This window comes from Vidua macroura, chromosome 27 (assembly GCF_024509145.1).
Source record: "Vidua macroura isolate BioBank_ID:100142 chromosome 27, ASM2450914v1, whole genome shotgun sequence".
Taxonomy (NCBI): Eukaryota; Metazoa; Chordata; class Aves; order Passeriformes; family Viduidae; genus Vidua; species Vidua macroura.
The window spans coordinates 6,292,110-6,298,281 of NC_071597.1; positions in this window are offsets into that span (position 1 = coordinate 6,292,110).

Consider the following 6,172-nt stretch of genomic DNA (forward strand, 5'->3'; position numbering starts at 1 on the left):
GCCTGAGGAGATGAAGATTTGGAATTTTGCTTCCCATCTCAAAGCAGCAACTCATGTACCTTAACCTCATCCACTGAGGATCACTTTACAGAACCTAACACTACACAAAAAAAGGGCAAAAACAAGGGCCATTCTTTGGTTTTCTATGAAGAGATGATAATATCCTATATATTTTAAGGAATAAAAGCTCTCAAGAAATGAAAGTCTACTCAGTGGTACAAAAGTAGCCCAGAGAAATGAGTAGATGGCAAAAGGGCGAATCCTCCCCCTGGTACAGATATCTAAGTGGCCAGTAAAGTGCAGCTCTCCCCTCTTGTTCCCTGCAGCAGAATCAGGAGTATGAAGAGGAAAAGTCACAGATATTCTTTCTGCCCTCCCTAACCAAAGCTGTGCCAAAGCACAGATGCTGCCTTCAAACTGACTCAAATTCCAGCCTAGACCTCTCCCCTTCCACACAACTCCTTCTCCAACACCCCACCAGCACCAACCCCCCAAACTCCCGCACAGAAGCCCTCAACACCCTGCCAGGAGCCCCAGCTGTCCCCGTCCCTCCACAGAGCTTTCCCACCCTCCAGCAGATGCCCTGGTTCCTTGCAGGTGCCGTGGGATGGCACTCAGGAGGATCTGCTCCAAGGCCTTCCCGTGGAGCAAGCTCAGGCTGCCAGGCCTATGATTCCTGGATCATCTTTCCCACTGAGCCTTCCTGTGCACGGCTGTTCCATTTGCACCTTTGTGCTCAGCTCAGACTTCTCCACTGAACCAGGAGTGCTGGGGAAGGATGGGGAGCAGCCGGGCAGGCTCTTCTCCAGCTCCCTCTTTACTCTCAGGGAGGTAGAACATTCCACAGGAAAGCAACTGCTGCCACAAGGAGCGGGTGGACTCAGGCACCTTTGGCAAGGAAACAAGGCCTTTGTTTGACAGAAGGAAGAACAAGCAATTCACAGGAGTAAACAAGGAATTAGCACAGACATAGGGAAGTACTTAGCACCAGTTAGCATAAGAAAAACCTGGCAGGCCTAACTTGACCTGAGAGTGACTTGACAAAAAGCTTCAGACATAGTCTACCAGAAGAACTAAGGGCAAGTGTGGAGCCAGCCCTGTGCAGGGAAGCCATGAGGAAGACTTTGTGCTGCTTTGGGGCATGGAGACGGCTCCTGGCCAGGGCCTGGACATCAGCTTCAAGTACAGGAATCTGACACAATGTATTTCTAACCCCCTGCCTATCGAATCACCTCAGCAGTGTAAAGATGGATGGTATGTTTGATACAATTCCTACATCAACCCACTGGAATTTATAGGTGGTGGAGAAACATTTCAGTGGGTGCAGAGCCCTGCCCTCCTGCCAGATTAGTAAAAGGGCTTTTGGCAGACAGTGCATTTGTCTGCCGATTTCTTTGAATAAGGGACACCCCTCAGGACTGCTGTATCCTGAGGGAACACCGTTGGCCTTGACCTGTAGGCACCTGCACAAGCTTAAAATCAGCTGCCTCAGCTTCCAGGACCTCTCTTGGCCAGCATCCTGACATGGATGCAGGACTGCTGCGAGGCACTGCTGGGACCCAGCGGGACGGGACCGGCTGTCTCGTGTCCACGTAGCACCCCCTGACACAGCCAGGGTCATCCCGAAACCAGAGAAACGCTCACGTGTCAGCACAGGGGAGCAAGGAGCACTGGGCTCCTCTCAGGGTATCTCAGCTGGGCTCGCTCCACAACACAGCCCCATTTTAAGGCCTGCTGATGCCCAGCTGCCAGAAATGCCTACCTTGCTCTCTCCAAGATGCACAGGGAGAGCCAATGAGCAGGACGCCTTGGGAGGCAAACCTTCCCAGCCTTTTCTGAGGCCAGGGACACACCAAGATCAAACAAGACTCTCCAGGCTGCGTGGTCCACACAGCCCAGCTCTGTGCTGGCCCTGGGCCACAGCAGCATCCCCCAAGCAAGAGGCAAATGCATATTGCCAAGAGTTGAAACCCAGCAGACAGGGAAGATGTGAAAAGTGTGTGCATAAAGGCCTTTTAATTTACAGTTTTCAAAGAGAGCTTTGGGGCTCGTGGCTGGACAGAGATGCTCCTGCTCACACCTCTGTCCAAAGGGGGGAACACGCCCTGCTGCAGGTACTTGGGTTGGTCTCCATAGGTCCAGGCGGATGCTAAACCTGCTCTTCACAGCCTTCTCCCTTGCCCTGCCCCTCTGCCAAGTGCAACGAGCCTCAAAGACTGAAAGGACCACAGAGAGCCAAAGGGGGACACTTGCACCCACACTGGGAGCTCCCTGGGAAGCACTTCCCTTGAGAAGCAAGCCCCTTTCCTCCAAAGGCATTTCCCCAAACGTGTAGCTTTCCTGGGGAACACCAACACACTCTTAAGAAAAGCTGGCAAGGCTGAATGACTTCAGGTCCTTTCAGGACAGGCACTCCAGCTGTAGCTCCTATTCCCCCAAGTATGTTTCCAGGTGGAGGTTCAGAGGTCCAGCCCCAGGCCCTCTACAAACACAAGCTGCCTGCTGCCTCTTCACCTGCCTCAACTCCTGCCTGGGGTCACGGCAGCAAAACCAGGCTGTTCCAGGCAGAGCCCAGAGCCCTGTTCCCGCAGGACGCTCTTGCCAGCACCTTCCTGCAAAGAAATATCATCTAGGATATCATGCCCTGGTTCCACGAGAAATTCCTCTACATTTTTCTTTCTGGACAAGCCAGGCTCTATTTACAATAGACTCTAAAATTTTCTTCATACACAAAAAAATTCTGCCAAAGATAATAAGCACAGCAAAAGTGACAAGAAGGATTCTAATTCCTTCCATCAAGAAGGTTTTCAGACATCCAGTAATTCCACATTCTTTGAGCCATTTGTCCAAAGGATTTTCAACAAAAGTAAGCTTTTTCATATTCTCTTGAAGTAGGGAAAGTCTCTTGTGAATGGAAGCAGAGTGATCAGAAAGATTCATGCAACACATTCCTTCAAAATCCTCACAGCTATGTCCTTGAGCCAGTAACAAGAAATCAGTTGCAGCACGATTCTGTAATCCAGCGTGTCGTATACTGCCAACGTCAGTGGTGAGCTCACTTAATATTTTGGAGATGATATTAATTTGTTTCCCTGTCCAACAAGCCAGTCGTCTCATTAGTTCAAAAGCTCGGGCGGAAGCAACTCCTGGTGCAAAAATTGATGCTAAAATGACAGATGGTCGTCCCCACAATTGAACATCATCTCTACAGTCAGGTCCTAATTCTAATTGGTGTACGCTACGCTTAACACGTTGAGACTTGTGACTTATGTTGAGTACCTGTTGGATGCTGGGGGCAAATGATGTTAATTTGCCAAAGTAACACGATCCTCCTGCTGCTTTAGCAGGTATGGCAGGCCTGGCACGATCCCCACAAATGAGGAATACTCCTGGAGGTTACATCTGTGCCGTGGCCCTAAACCATGGAACAGGCCAAATCCAATTGTCACAAACAGCAGTAATGTTGTTGTACCAAGGGGATCCAGGGGCATTGCAAATACTATTACTTCTTGGTTTGAATGCCTGAAGGTTTTCGGAGCTAATGTCCTTTCTCTGAAATCCAAAAACTAGACAGTAATTTCCTGGAGCAGACCCTAAAATGTCAAGCTCCTTAGGTTCTTTTTATACCTGTAACATTCAGTCCTTTTTGCAATTAAGAATGCTCGGGACCCTAGGGGAGTTTGTCGAAATGTTGAGTTGTTTGCAGCCATTAATTGGAACGCCTTTTGTTTCATTTCATTGTTGTGGATATTCTCAGTTCAGTCAGAGAGAAAAAGAGAGATTTCTACCAGGCTGGGCCTGGGAGAGAGTTGGAAAAGAATGTAAAGAATTCACTATGTCTCTTGTTGTTCATATTGTTTATAGATATATTCTGCCACCGTGCGTCATTCAGAGCGCACCAATGGTGTGGGATGATTTTACTTTAAGACCAATGAAATTTGTCTGCACAGTGTTCTCTATAAAGAGAGTGGTGCATTTTTAAATAAATCAGTTTTCCTTCTCGCCTTCTGAACTGGAGTTCTTTGTTCCTGTCCTGCCACAACAACAGGCGGTAGTACAAAATTCATATGCTGCTTGTTCAGGCTTGGGATATGCTTTACTCTTTGTCCAAGGCCTGAATTCTGTGAGATTGTTCAAAGGAACTCTGATTAAAGAAGTACAAAAGGGATCAGAGGGGGTAGCTAGTGATAAACAGAATGATTTTTGCCCTGTCTGATTGCCCAGGTAACCCACATATTTGTTCATGGTTGGATGTTAATCCATGCTGTCTTCTCCAAGGACAGTTTTGTCAGTCCTAACAGCCCTATAATCAAATGAAACAAAAATTTTGTAATTCTTGTTCCTAACTAGCAAAATGAACACCACAGGCTAAGAGCTTGCGTTCTTTTTGTGGCTTAGACAACAGTGTAAGCCTTGGTTAAAAGATGCCAAAAGAAAGCTTCGTATAGGCCTTCAATCTTTTCTGGTATCCATGTTTCTGGAAAAGGCTGATCTGGCTCAAGGTTCAGAAATGCCCTACCAGGTTCTTCAAAGGTAATACTAACAATGACATCTCAGCAGTCTAAGCACAAAGCATGATCATTTTGCAAGAGGTTCCACTGTATAACAAAATTCTTTCTACAACTACTGCAATGTAACACTATGTCAGCTTGCTTTCCACAATTCTCACAAGCAGAATTTTTATAGCACTTTCTTAACACGGCATTACAAGCTAGCAGTCCAAATGATTGTCCTGCTATGACTTTTGACACGACGTCTTCTCTGGAAGGTGGGATTGGTCCGAGTTCTTTGTGGAGTCTCTTGAAGAGTGGGAAGAAGTAGAGTTGATATCGATATTCCCTTCATTCTGCTGGGGTTGACATGCAGGGCAGACAAATCTGCTAGGGACCCACTCTTTACCTGTGGAAATGCAGAAATATCCTTGACCGATAAAGAACACTGGACTGGGTCCCTCCCAGTTGCCCGTAGTCATATGTTTTTAGAATGAACTTGCATCCCAGTAATGGTTTGATTTTGACTGTTTTGAATAGCCTGATGATGTATAACAACAGGAGGCCCCTCTCTTCCTTCTGTTAGAGACAAGTAATTCCATGTAAAAAATACTTTATTTAACCGTTTACTTGCATCAATCTCAGTTGTCTTTTCTTTCCTCAAGTATTCTTTTATTGTGCGATTTGCTCTCTCGACTATGGCCTGTCCTGTAGGGGAGTGTGGAATTCCCCTAACATGTTTCTCCCTCCATGTTATCATAAATCTAGCCACCCATAAACTACTGTAAGCAGGACCATTATCTGTTTTGATTTCTGCAGGCACTCCCATAACTGCAAAACAGGCTGTTAAATGTCTTTCAACATGAACTGCCTTTTCTCCAGCCTGGGCAGTGGCCCAAATGAAGTGAGAGTATGTATCAATTGTTACATGGACACATCTAGACTTTCTAAATTCAGGAACATGTGTTACATCCATTCCCCAAATTTGGAACGCTTTTAAATCTTTTGGGTTTAAACCCTATACCAGGCCCATGATGACTACACTGAGGAGAGGAACGAACAGTTCCTTTTGCATCTGCCAAAGGGATTCTGTACTGTCGATGCAATGATTATGCATTTTGATGAAACATTTTGTGAAAAATGCCAATCACTTGTTTTTAGAATTTTTAAAAGTTTAATAATAATAAAATGGTTATAAAAATAGCAATACAATTAGAGCAATAAAAATTTAGGGTTAAGACAATTACAAGACAATTAAAAGCAAAGAATTACAGATGTCCGGATGTTCTTGGGCACTAAGCTGCCAAAAACATGCCTTGCGAACAAAGGAATAACCCTTAAAAGCAACAGCCTGTTGCATATTCATCTATCTCATATCTGATGCATAAATTCCTTGCTAATTAAGAACTTTTCTGGTTTTTGTCAACTTCTTCCCCTTAATCCTGGTGCTTCCATAAAGATGGAGAGAAGGTAGAAGAATGTTTGTCTTTTCCGATAAGGAGGCCGTAACTCTTTGTGTCCTGTTACTATTATCTCTCTGCGGAGAGTTTCTTGATTATCTTATCCCTTTCTTGAGCTAGTAAAAAATCATACATCACAGAGTTTCTATGTTAACATTATGTTATAACCTAAAACTATATTTAACACACCACTCAAGAGAATTAATACAGCATAACTTTCTA